Source organism: Malaclemys terrapin, chromosome 11 (assembly GCF_027887155.1).
Source record: "Malaclemys terrapin pileata isolate rMalTer1 chromosome 11, rMalTer1.hap1, whole genome shotgun sequence".
Taxonomy (NCBI): domain Eukaryota; kingdom Metazoa; phylum Chordata; order Testudines; family Emydidae; genus Malaclemys; species Malaclemys terrapin.
The window spans coordinates 9,426,829-9,440,684 of NC_071515.1; positions in this window are offsets into that span (position 1 = coordinate 9,426,829).

The window sequence follows — 13,856 nt, forward strand, 5'->3', positions numbered from 1 at the left end:
CCTCTCCTCATAAGTCATCAGCGGAAAGGATAATTCTCTCTCTGATGATTGGCTGCCATGCACGTATGTGGCCATCAACAGCTGCCTATTCGTCAGTGATTTGTAGAGCACAATGCTTTGGTGTTTTGAATAGCATAGATCATTTTGACAAAGGTATTAGTACATTGCTTGGACTGAATAATTAAATGCAAACCCCTTTTTAATGCAGCATTAAGACTGACAATTTAAAAACATACAGTAAAGAGAGACACAAGCTTCAGTTTCCCACAGCTTGAGTGCTGTCTATTTGTATGGCACACGTTGGAGAGACTGCAGCTGCTTGGCTTTTCTGGTGCGTCTGTACAGCACCTAGCACAAAGGGACCTGGATCCTGATTGAGTGCTACTCCAGCATACACATCGTGTCAGTTATCACTGCTTTAAAACAAGCTCTGTGTCGTGCATTTGCCTTACAAGTTAGCTTGCTGACTCCGGAGCTCATTAAGACTGGGTCACCTTAATCCCCACACAGGAAGTGACAGCAAGAAGTGAGCTCAGGGTAAATTGAACTGGGACTGAGGAGCTGTCTGTAACCACCTGCGTTTCAGAAGTTGCTGCCTAAGCGTGGCTCCTTTTGACACCACAACTTGCCAGAGATCACGTAAACTGTCCTGAACTACTGATCATGTAAGAATTCCCAGTAACCCACATTCACTCAGGGGTAGCCCTCTGTCCGCAGCTACTGGTGGCTAGGACGCATATAGATATTGATGAGCGTGCTCAGCCTTGGTTACCAGACGTGGGTCTTTTTTCTCAGACAGCAAAGCCCATGCATGTAGACACAGGTCCACAGGTTCAATCGCTGGGCCCCTGTGTTACATATACATGTTTCCTATAGGCTCTGAAGTAGGAAAGGTTTTGAAAACTGGGCCAGTGGGAAGGATCTGATGTTACTGGTGTTTCCAGAAGCAGAAGCTGGTTAGCAATTCAGACAGCTCCCCATTTCCAAATGAGCATGGGACTGAAGGGAAAACAGACTATATTCTGCAGCGAGGATTGGTTCCAGCAAAGTGGGACAGTGTCAAGGGTTATGCAAACCAAGCCTGAGAAGAGCCCAGTAGTTCTATGGCCTTCCTTTGTAGAGCTGGTGCAGCTTGCAAGCCAAGAATGAGAGTGCTATGGGAAAGCTGGACTGCTGCCCTTTACAGCTTCATGTAAAGAGCTGCATGGAGGATGCCATTTGCCATGCACAAAACCCAGGAATGATGCTCCATGGTCTTGAGTACTGCCTACCGGAACCGTATTGATTAACTATTTACAGACAGAGGGTGTGTTCCTGTAACTGCAGGCATGTTTTGGCCATGGTCCATGACATTCCTCTTGGGAATAACAGAGGTGGCAGCAGGGGTCCCTTCTCAAACAGAGAGTCAGGGGTAGCAGCAGGACTTATCTCTCACAGTGAGATAACATCCCATTCAAACACATGGGTTAGTCCATACCTTTGAGAGCTATTGTTTCAGGCTCTCTGCAGACATCACTGCAAGTTAAGGTTTCAAGCTTTCCATCACAATCATGAGACAGAGGATTTTATTTTTAGCTGAAAGCTTAGATTCTGCTGTCATCACATGACTCCAGGAGCTGGGGCACCAGGCACAGGCCTAGAGTGTTTATGCCATAATCTGGCTTTGCAGCTACATTGGGTCTCATTTCGCTGCTTGGCAGAAGGAGCTAGTAAACCAAGTGAAGCAGCACATTCCAGGCTGCAGAAATGCCTAGGGTAGGAGATGGTACTGGTTGGGCTGAAAGACAACCTCATAGCTAATTCCACTGTCCCCCTCCTGCATCAATATCTGCTGCAATTCTGCTTCCACCCCTTTGACTCCATGGTAACTCTCAGTAAAGGCCACTAAAGAGCTCCTCCTGTCCAAGTCCCAGTGCCTCCTCCCCCTCCTTGGACTGTCTGCTACCCTTGACACAACTGATCACTTCCTCTTCTTTGGATTTATTCCTTCCCTAAGGCTTTCATGGCTCTCACCTAGAGTGATTGTCATCCAGTGTCTCCTTCACCCTTAGCAGCACCTCATTCTCCCCTTTTCTACTGTCCCTCAAGGCCCTACTTTCGTCTCCCTTTCCCCTCTATCTGCACCCTAACCTGCATGAGAATACAAGGATCAAATAATCCCAGATGAATTTGAAATAATTGAGTTTATTAGTGTCCATGTAAAGCCTCCTCACTTCAAAGGGATTTTTTAAACCAGAGGCACTGGGTCTCACCAGTCAGTAGGTACATGGTAAACTCAGGTGAGACTGATTAAGGGGCTGTGCTACTGCATATTGAAATGACACATTAAAGGACAGAATTTTAATGAGATAAAACTCCAGTGAGGCAGAACAAAAATATTTGCTGAAGATAACTTGATCCTAGACAAGGGAATAAAAATAGCACAGATGCACGTGGCTTCCAGGGAAGGAAATGAATGAAAATACTACTCAGGAGACGGCTGGATATGGTGGTAGCAAACACAATGTGACCAAAGAGAATGATCATCATCAAGCCAAATCCCAAAGGGACATAGCCTTTTTGCAGATGAAGTGCCATTGGAATGGTGCTTTCTTGTGGTTTCAGTGATCATTTTCGCCTCTATGAATAAAATGAATGAAATCAAGTTGTTCTACACAACAGGAGGTGGAACTGGGACCTCAGAAAGAGATGACTAAGCAGTAAGTGGGAAAATCTTACAGCAAATCTTGGCAGAAGCCTGTCTCTCCTTCCCTCTTCACCCCCTTCTCCTCTCCCAAAAGATGCCTGGTGCAATAAATAGCAGAGACAGCAAACAGCATGCTGAATTGTTCTGGGCATCAGTGTAGACCATAGGAATGAAGACAGATGGAGGAGCACTCATCACCATGTTAACAGAGAAGCAAACATCCCCAGGAAACTCCAAACCCATACTGGAGCATAGGTCAGTTGCATGCTACTTTCCGCATATGGCCACCACTTGACCCAAAGAGCTATCAACATTAAAGGCAAACTGTCAGGAAGATGCAGTGACCCTGGCACAGTGGGAAACCAGCCGAGTTTGATTTTTTACTGGTTTCCCTTGTGTGCAGCAGGCATTCCAGCAAAGCTTGTCCCGAGACTGCAAACCTCCAGATGACTCCAGCTGGTAAAAATTATAACACTAGAATCAGCAAATCCAGACGTCACAAAAGTGACAATTAAGAGAATCTTCCCACTCATATTCAGCAGGGTTGGGCACATGCCAAAATATTGTAAAACACAGCTAAGGCTGGAGTGATTAGTGAGCCAGCAACCCAGCAGTTGGAGGAAAACCGAGCACATTGAAACCTATGGAGCGATTGGAAGCAGAGAAAAGATGGGCCAATTTTGGGGGTCCCTCATGCAGTTCTAATTGCTTCGTGTAACGGAAACAATGAAATCTGGAGAAGCATTTTAAAGACAATGGATGCAGACCTGCGGTGTGTCTATTGGCCAAGTCATGTCCAGCTTCTTACCAGCTCTCCTGTGTATTGGACCTTTATTGCAGGCATGGATCTGAGATCGTAACAGATCAGGGGAGCATGCTCATAGACTCATAGACTTTAAGGTCAGAAGGGACCATTATGATCATCTGGTCTGACCCCCTGCATGCTGCAGGCCATAAAACCGTCCCTACCCCTTCCCTGGACTCTGCTGTTGAAGTCCCCAATCCTGTTTTAAGTGACTTCAATCAGCAGAGACCCTCCTGCTAGAGATCCCTGCCCCATGCTGCGGAGGAAGGCGAAAAACCTCCAGAGGCTCAGCCAATCTGCCCTGGAGGAAAATTCCTTCCCGACCCCAAATATGGCGATCAGTAAGACCCCGAGCATATAGGCAAGAGTCTCCAGCCTGACCCCTGTCAGCCATTATACTATTTACCTACCATTGCTTGGTTTTCCTTGACTACTATGCTTTACCATTAAACCATTCCCTCCATAAACTTATCTAACTTAATCTTAAAACCAGACAGGTCCGTCGCCCCCACCGTTTCCCTCGGAAGGCCGTTCCAATATTTCACCCCTCTGACGGTCAGAAACCTTCGTCTAATTTCAAGCCTGAACTTCCCCACGGCCAGTTTATATCCATTCGTTCTCGTGTCCACATTAGTACTAAGCTGGAATAATTCTTCTCCCTCCCTTGTATTAATCCCTCTAATATATTTAAAGAGAGCAATCGTATCCCCCCTCAGCCTTCGCTTTGTCAGACTAAACAACCCAAGCTCCTCTAGTCTCTTTTCATACGACAGGGTTTCCATTCCTCTGATCATCCTAGTGGCCCTTCTCTGCACCCGTTCCAGTTTGAGTTCATCTTTTTTAAACATGGGAGACCAGAACTGCACACAGTACTCCAAATGAGGTCTCACCAGCGCCTTGTACAACGGAAGCAGGACCTCCTTATCCCTACTAGATATACCTCGCCTAATGCATCCCAAGACAGCATTGGCTTTTTTCACCGCCACGTCGCATTGTCGACTCAGTCATCCTGCGGTCTACAAGGACCCCTAGGTCCTTCTCCTCTTCCGTTACTTCTAACCAATGCGTCCCCATCTTGTAACTAAAATTGTTATTAGTCATCCCCAAATGCATCACCTTACACTTTTCACTATTAAATTTCATCCTATTTCTGATACTCCAATTCACAAGCTCATTCAAGTCTCCCTGCAGGATATCCCTATCCTCCTCCGAATTTACAACGCCTCCCACCTTTGTATCATCCGCAAACTTTATCAGCCCACTCCTGCAATCGGTTCCGAGGTCAGTTATAAATAGATTAAATAAAATGGGTCCCAAAACCGAACCTTGAGGCACTCCACTAGTAACCTCCCTCCAACCTGACAGTTCACCCTTTAATACTACCCGCTGCATTCTCCCCATTAACCAATTCCTTATCCACCTCTGGATTTTCATATCGATCCCCATGTTTTTCAGTTTAACCAATAATTCCTCATGGGGTACAGTATCAAACGCTTTACTGAAATCCAGGTATATTAGGTCCACCGCATTTCCCTTATCTAATAAATCCGTTACTTTCTCAAAGAAGGAGATCAGATTCGTTTGGCACGATCTGCCCTTCGTAAAACCATGTTGTAATTTATCGCATTTGCCATTAACCTCCAGGTCCTCAACTAGTTTCTCTTTCAGAATTTTCTCTAACACCTTGCACACTACAGATGTTAAACTAACAGGCCTGTAGTTACCCGGATCACTTTTTTCCCCTTTCTTGAAAATAGGAACCACATTAGCTATTCTCCAGTCTAACGGGACCACCCCCGAGTTTGCAGATTCATTAAATATTATCGCTAATGGGCCTGCTATTTCCCACGCCAATTCCTTCAATATTCTTGGATGAAGATCGTCCGGTCCTACCGACTTAGCCCCATTAAGGCATTCAAGTTTTGTTTCTACCTCGGATACGGTAATCCCCCATCCTAAATGCCCCTCTGTAGTGGTGCTAGTATCCCTAATACCTTCATTGGCCTCATTAAACACTGATGCAAAATATTCATTGAGATATTGCGCCATGCCTAGATTGTCTTTAATCTCCTCTCCGGCAATAGTCTTCAGTGGTCCCACCTCTTCTTTCTTTGCTTTATTCCTATTTATGTGGCTGTAAAACCTCTTACTATTGCTTTTAATTCCCCTCGCTAGGTCCAACTCTACACGGCCTTTGGCCTTTCTCACTCTATCTCTACATTCTCTGACTTCACTTAGGTACATTTCCTTACTGATCCCTCCCCTCTTCCACTCTTTGTACGCTTTCTGTTTTTTCCTAATCGCCCCTTTGAGTCGGTCGCTCATCCAGCTCGGTCTAAATCTCTTGCTTAGTAATCTTTTTTCCCTTTTTTGGAATGCAGGCCTCCGACAGCTCATGCATCTTTAACTTGAAGTAATCCCAGGCTTCTTCTGCCTTTAGATCCATTAATACGTTTGCCCAATCCACTTCCCTTACCAGTCCCCTTAATTTGTTAAAATTGGCCTTTTTAAAATTATAAACCCTAGTCTTTGACTTAATTCTGTTACTCCTCCCATGTATTTTAAACCGAATTAGCTCATGATCACTGGAGCCCAAATTGTCCCCTACTACCACTTCCTCAACGAGGTCCTCACTACTTACCAGAATCAAATCTAAAATGGCCTCCCCCCTCGTCGGTTCAACTACCACTTGATGGAGGAATTGATCAGCAAGCACATCTAGGAACATCTGAGCCCTATTATTGCTACTAGCGTTTGTTCCCCAATCTATATCCGGGAAGTTAAAGTCCCCCATAATTACACAGTTTCTATTAGTAATTACTTCTCTAAACACATTAAATAGTTCCTTATCCATATCCTGGGTTGATCCCGGCGGTCTATAGCACACCCCAAGCACTATCCCCGGAGAGGCTCTAGTAGTCCTATTACCCAGTGTGAGTATTGCCCAGATGGACTCTGTGTTATCTAATCCATCCACTATTATTTCTTTACAGCTTATTTCACTATTGACATACAATGCCACCCCCCCACCTTTACCTTTGTTCCGGTCTTTCCTAAACAGCGCATACCCCTCCATACCTGTGTTCCAGTCGTGACTGCCATTCCACCACGTTTCTGTTATTCCTACGATATCTGGTTTCAGCTCTTGGACCAAGAGCTCCAATTCCTCCATTTTATTACCTAGGCTTCTGGCATTGGTGTATAAACACCCCAATGTATGTCGTTTAGCCTGTCTCCCATTAGTAGCAGTATATGTTGCGGGCCTTCTTGCGTCCTTCCCCCCTGTCCTTCCTATGTCCAATCTCATCTCCCCGGCTATTTCTCCTCTCATTTTACTCACCTTTTCCATACTGGAATCTGGCGTGGAGATTAACTGTGCATCTCCCAACCATCTCCCCAAACTTCCTAGTTTAAAGCTCTTTTGATAAGATGAGCCAGCCTCCCTCCCAGAAGTCTATTTCCTTCCCTACTCAGATGAAGCCCATCCCGCGAGAACAGGTGTCTGTCCCCGAAAGCCTCCCAGTGGCCATACATCCCAAAACCCTCCTTATAGCACCACTCTCTTAGCCAACTATTTATTCTCACTATCCTATCAGCCCTTTGCTGCCCTTCCCTCGGAACGGGCAGAATCCCACTAAAGATAATCTGAGCCTCTATCTCCTTGAGCGTCTTCCCCAGCCTGGCATAATCTCCCTTGATTCTCTCTAACGAGAACCTAGCCGTGTCATTCGTTCCTACATGAAGGATTATCAAGGGGTTCTTACCTGCTCCTTTTAGGATCCTTTTCAACCGCAGGTCCACATTGCGTATCTTTGCGCCCGGTAGACAGCACACCCTTCTGTTCTCTGGGTCCGCCCTGGTCACAGGCCTGTCCAATCTCCTCAGTAAAGAGTCTCCAATTACATACACCTGCCTTCGCCTGGCAACAGTGCGATCTAGTAATCTAGTCTCTAATCCCTCTAGTCCTGACCTGTGCCTGTTCCTATCTTCCCTTAAGCTCCCCCTTATGCCTTCCTGATTCCTCCCGGGGCCCAGAATTGGTGCTGTCTCCATCAACTCCTCCCCTCTCTCTCTTGGACTAGCTGCTCTTCTCTTCTTCCTCACTCTCCCACCTTCAGCTGCCACCTGCTGCCCCTCCACCTCGCTATCCAAACACTCGAACCTATTCCTGAGTTCTATTCCCCCCTCACTGGCCCTTCTTTTCCTTGGCCTGCTTCTCACAGTCACATGCTTCCACCTCCCATGTTCTCCCCCTTCCATTCCCCTCTCACCGTCCTCTGCCTCTACCTGCACCGCAGGGCATTCTCCTTCAGCGCCTCCTTGCCTGTCCTCCATCAGCTGCTCAAACCCCCGCCTAAACTCCACCAGGGCATCTACCTGCATCTCCAGCCCCTTAATCTTTTCCTCCAGTAACACTATCAGGCGACACTTCATACACACATACCTGTGTTCCAGCTCCCCTGCTAGGACCATATACATACCACAGCTTCCACATGCAGCCATCTGCATTCTGTCTGCTGCTTGGCTCATGGCTGCTGTAATCTCAGCCCACAGCACCTGTGGACTCAGAGCGCACGCCACACCGCGCCCTCCTGCCTCCCCCTTTACCTCCCCCTGCAAACTCCCTCTCAAACTCCCCTGTTAGCCGCCCTGTTTGCTGCCTCCGTGCCGCTGCTCACAGCTGGTCCATGCACTGCAGATCAGAGCAACCACAAGCAGTTTTTCAGTATACCCGCTGCACAAAGTGGCTATAGGCTAATAAGTCTAGATGGAAACAAACAGTAAATATACAATATTTGAGACTCAATTCAGCCAGTGTGGGCTGACTCACATGGCAAGTCCTCTAGCACAGTTACGGTGGTAATTAGTTTCAGTGCAGAGGGTTCGAGCAGGCTGGAAGCCCTCACTGAAGATCCCCTAGCACATAGCAATGCAAAAGAACAGCATGACAGGAATCTAATATTGCTGCAGAAGTGTTGACCAGGGAACATAAAGCTTAACTAGAAGACACTGGAAACGGGGATAAAGTGAAGTAGCTGTTTCAAACCTATCCTGCAGGAAGGGTACCTCAAGCCTGATCCAGTAAACACAGACACATTAAAAAGATAATGGGCAGCTCTACTGCCAACCTTATTTGGAAGGTTTCTCAGAGTCAGGGTGGAATTTCTGATCGAATTGAGAGAGAGAGGCCTATGCCAGCACATGGGGAAGATGCATATTAAAGTCCCTGATCTGGAGCAGGCAGGATTTTCTGGAGTGGGTTGCATGTGTTTGGGGGTTTTTGGGTGCAAAAAATTTCAAAATATTTCTGGGAGCAGCCCAAAGTCTGGAGGAGCATAACTAGCTTAAAGCCTCCCTCTCCTGGGCTGTGCAGCATGACATGTAGTACATAACCCTGCATTCAGTACAGTGCTTAGTTGCACTTTGAACCTTATGGTGAGTTGGTCTCTTCAGTTCAAATCTCATTGGCTTTCAAAGGAGCACAAATACAAGCTATGAACGACAGAAGGGCAAAGACCCCTTTGTTTAAATGTACATTGACATATACAGGCTCAAGCAATTTCACTGTATTACAAACCCTAATTTTAGTTTGGAAATACAGATTTTTCTCCATTTTGATGCAGAATGTCATCAGAGGTTTGTGTATTCATGAATATTTCTAATCCATTTTCCCCTTCCTCCCTCCAAATACAAGTCCTTTCTATTGTGACCATCGGGAGAAGATCACTTGATATGTGTCAAATACTGGGAAGAATCTCTGTAGTCCTGCAGAATCTCTTTAGAGCACCTGCGATTTGAAATATCTCTACATTTGGGGAGAGGGCAGTTTGTATTTTTTGTTTGTTTGTTCTGAAATATTAAAGCTAGGCTGTATTAATATTGCCTGAAATTTTTTCATATCTACTAGAATTTGTTTCCCTACAATGAATGTGTAAATACCCAAATTCTGCCTAAGACTACTCTGATTAGCTCAGTATAGCCAAGAGCAGTCAGTTCATATAGTCCCATGTATTATAACAAGTGTACTTTATGCAGCAAAAAACATGGGACTAGACTGAAGATGGGTACAGCAGAGCTTCGTGGCGGGCAGGGAGATGGCTCTCACTGGTTGTCCAAGCTCAAATCACTGCACAGGTTGGAGCACCCTGAGGATTGCTCTACCTTTAGCCAGATGGTTATAGTCCCCAAGGGACCATGCAACTCAGCTGGAAATGGCCAGAGTGCAACTCATTCTGGTTGCTCCACCCCTCTTTCTTCCGTTCCACATGTCTCCTGTACCAGGGCTGTGAGGAAATAGAGGGATTCACCCTAACCTGGGGAATCTCCAGCAAGGGATGCCCCAGTGATTTCTGCTCCCTTTACACTGCCTGAGCAGCACGCACGTGGTGGAATGGAGCAGAGAATCTTGCCCATGGTCTCTTCTCTTAAAGTATCCTAGCAAGGCTTCCTTGGTCTTCATTTGAAACAGCTTGCTGATGGGTCTGTGTAGTACTGACTGGTCACGTGGTGCTGGATCTCATCCTTGTTTCCAGCAGCTAAATCACATTAGGAGAAGCTCAAATGCATTATACGCTTCCCTAATGCTGTCTCCGTGTTATTGGCTACTAAAGGGATGTTGTGCAGTTAGTTGTGGTGTGGAGGGGATGGCCTGCCATTCCCAGTTGTGCAGACAAGGTATCCATGAGATGTGTCTACTGATTTGCTTAGTCTAAGATAGTGCAAGGTCCTCTGATATAGCACATCCTGGGCCCAACTGCAAAGCTAACTAACTGTTGCAACGTGAAGTATTTTTTCCTACTGTAGAGTGTTCAATGGGAAAAGATCTAACTTCCCAATTAAGCCATTTCTCAAGGTCAAATTTCTGTTGAAATTTAATTTCTACCTTGCATAATCCAACAGGTTACTGACCTTTAAGAGCCATGAGTGAAACAGCCATTTTCCTGCAAACTGATGTGCCCTTGAGTTTAAAAAGAACAGTGGTTAAACCTCCCTTATTAAAGATAATAGTCACCTAGTGCTGTTTTCCTTTGCTCGCCTGGCTTATCCGCTTGGGAATCAGATTATTGCCTGAAAGAGTGCAAGGCTACTATTAGCCTTTAATTGATACATTAAAAAATAGTTATGGAGAGTAACTACTGTGCATGGGTAGGAGGGACTTTATCAACTTAAATAACTCTCTGGTACCTTGTAAATTTTGTTAGAAATCTGCAAAAGGCAAGGTCAGGCAACCGAAAAGAGTATGTATCAGCCAAAAACTCAGGTTTGGAACATTAACAATGCTTTAGCTAAAGCCCCGAGGGGAGGAAATCAAACCAAACTATTTCTCTTTGTATTCAGCTGTGTAACTTCTCCTTTGATTTAAGGAGTTTTGTCTTTTTTTTTTTTAAAACTGCAGCACAGCCGGATGCCATTTAAAATAGCAGCATTAAACACTTAAAGATAGGGTTTGTAATTGAAACATCAACAGATCACAAAATGAAGCAAAAAGCACTGGCTGCTGCTGCTGTCAAAGTGATGGGTGTGTTGTTTTCGAGGCTGCTGGATGTGGGGTGGATACTCTGAAAGGCATGGGTGTGGCAGTTCACTGAGGACAGGGTATGGTTTCTGTGTAGACATGGCCCCGTCTTACTCAAGCGGCTCCCTTTGCCATGAAAGAGTCAGATCTGCTTTCCCTCCCCCAGAACACCATCCTTGCCACTCTGGATGTCACCTCACTCTACACCAACATCCCTCACCCTGATGGCATTGCTGCCTGCCTCACATTGTACAGGAAAATGTACAACGCTTGGAAATCCACCCCAGATACATCAGCAAGCTCATCCACTTCATCCTCACCCCAGTGGTGGATCAGCTACTGGGCCGACGGGGCCCATAACCAGGGGTCCTGGCCAACTGGGGGTCCCCAGAAAAAATCACCACCCCCCCAACAGCCCCCGACCCTGTCCATGCAAAAGCCGTGCGACAGGGAAGCCCCCACCCCCACTGGCCCCCAACTCCATCCCTGGCAGCAGCTGTGGGACAGGGGAAGCCTCACCCCTCCCCTGCAGCGACCCCTGACCCTGTCCCCAGCAGAAGCCCCCTGGTGGGAGAAGCCCCAGCACCCCCAGCCCATCCCTGGCAGAAACTGCGGGGCGGCAGGGGAAGCCCTTGTGCCCGACCCCCCTCTCCAGGAGAAGTGGCGGGTGGGAGAAGCTCAGTGGTTGGAGCATTGGCCTGCTAAACCCAGGGTTGTGAGCTCAATCCTTGAGGGGGCCATTTAGGGAACTGGGGTAAAAATCTGTCTGGGAATTGGTCCTGCTTTGAGCAGGGGGTTGGACTATGTGACTTCCTGAGGTCCCTTCAACCCTGATATTCTATGACCCTGGTCCCCTGTAGAAGTGCGAGGGGTGGTGGGGGAAGCCCCAGCACTTGGACCCCACTGCGGCCCTGGGGATGGAGGAGTTCTTGCTCCCCACTGCGCCCCAGGGCTGTGGCACAGAGACAGAGCTTCTCTGGTCTTGGGGCCGCGAGGGGCAAAAAGGGTTGCAGAGCTGTAGTGGGGGAGCAAAATGGGGGGACCACCCCCAGGAAGGGGTGGGGCTGGGGGCAGAAGGGGTGGAATGAGGGTGGGGGCCCCTACTTGCTCGGGCCCAGGGCCCCAGGAAACCTTAATTTGCCTCTGCCTCACCCACTATAACCTTTATATTTAACAAACACTTTTGTACGAATACTCTGAACAGCTGTGAGTACTAGGATGTCTCCCACAGCAGCAGCAGCTTCCTAGACACCACAATCAACTTCATCAATAGAACCCTACAGATGGCTATAGACCAGAAATCCACGAGTCACCACATTTACCTCCACAGATCCAGCAACCACTCCAAACACACTAAGAAATCTGTCACTCAGATACCACAGAAAATGCTCTGAGGAGAAAGTCCAGGATACACAGACTCAGAATATTAGGCCAGAAGGGACCATCATGATCATCTAAGTCTGACCTCCTGCACATTCCGGGCCACAGAACCTCACCCAGCCACTCCTGTAACAGACCCTTAACCTCTGGTTGAGTTACTGACTGATTTAGAGACTAGGTTAGGGGGGAGGGATAGCTCAGTGGTTTGAGCATTGGCCTGCTAAACCCAGGGTTGTGAGTTCAATCCTTGAGGGGGCCACTTGGGGATCTGGGGCAAAATCAGTACTTGGTCCTGCTAGTGAAGGCAGGGGGCTGGACTCGATGACCTTTCAAGGTCCCTTCCAGTTCTAGGAGATGGGATATCTCATTTTTTTAGGTTATAGAGAATCCACCATTTACTCTAGTTCTAGACCCTGCCCCATGCTGCAGAGGAAGGCAAAAAAAACAGTGGTCTCTGCCAATTTGACCTGGAGGGAAAATTCCTTCCTGAACCCAAATATGGCAATCAGTTAGACCCTGAGCATGTGGGCGAGACCCACCAGCCAGCCACTGAGGAAAGAATTCTCTGCAGTAAGCCAGAGCCCTCCCATTTGTGTCCCATCTCCAGCCATAAACTTATCAAGCTCAGTTTTGGAACCAGTTAGGTTTTTTTGCCCCCACTGCTCCCCTTGGGAGACTGTTCCAGAACTTCACTCCTCTGATGGTTCAAAACCTTCATCTAAGTTCAAGCCTAAACTTGCTGATGGCCAGTTTATATCCATTTGTTCTTGTGTCAACATTGGCCCTTAAGTTAAATAACTCCTCTCCCTCCCTGGTATTTATTCCTCTGGTGTATTTATAGAGAGCAATCATATCTCCCCTCAGCCTTTGGTTAGGGTAATCAAGCTGAGCTCATAAGCTAGATTCTCCATTCCTCGGATCATCCTAGTAGATCTTCTCTGCACCTGTTCCAGTTTGAATTCATCTTAAACGTGGGAGACCAAAACTGCACACAGTATTCGAGATGAGGTCTTACCAGTGCCTTGTATAATGGCAATAACACTTCCCTATCTCTACTGGAAATAGCTCCCCTAATGCATCCTAGGATCGCATTAGCCTTTTTCATAGCTGCATCACATTGGCAGCTCATAGTCCTCCTATGATCAACTAATATAGGGCTTTCTCCTCTGTCACGTCACACTGATATGTCCCCAGTTTATAGAAAAACTTCTTGTTAGTCCCTAGAGTACATGACCTTACACTTCACATTATTATATTTCATCCCATTTCTACATTCTTATGCGACATTCTGATCCTCCTTTGTATTGGCAATACCTCCCAGCTTTGTGTCATCTGCAAATTTTATTAGCACACTCCCACTTTTTGTGTCAAGCTCATGAATAAACATGTTAAATAAGATCCGTCCCAAGACCCATCTCTGAGGAACTCCACTAGTAACCTCCCTCCAGCCTGACAGGTCACCTTTCAGG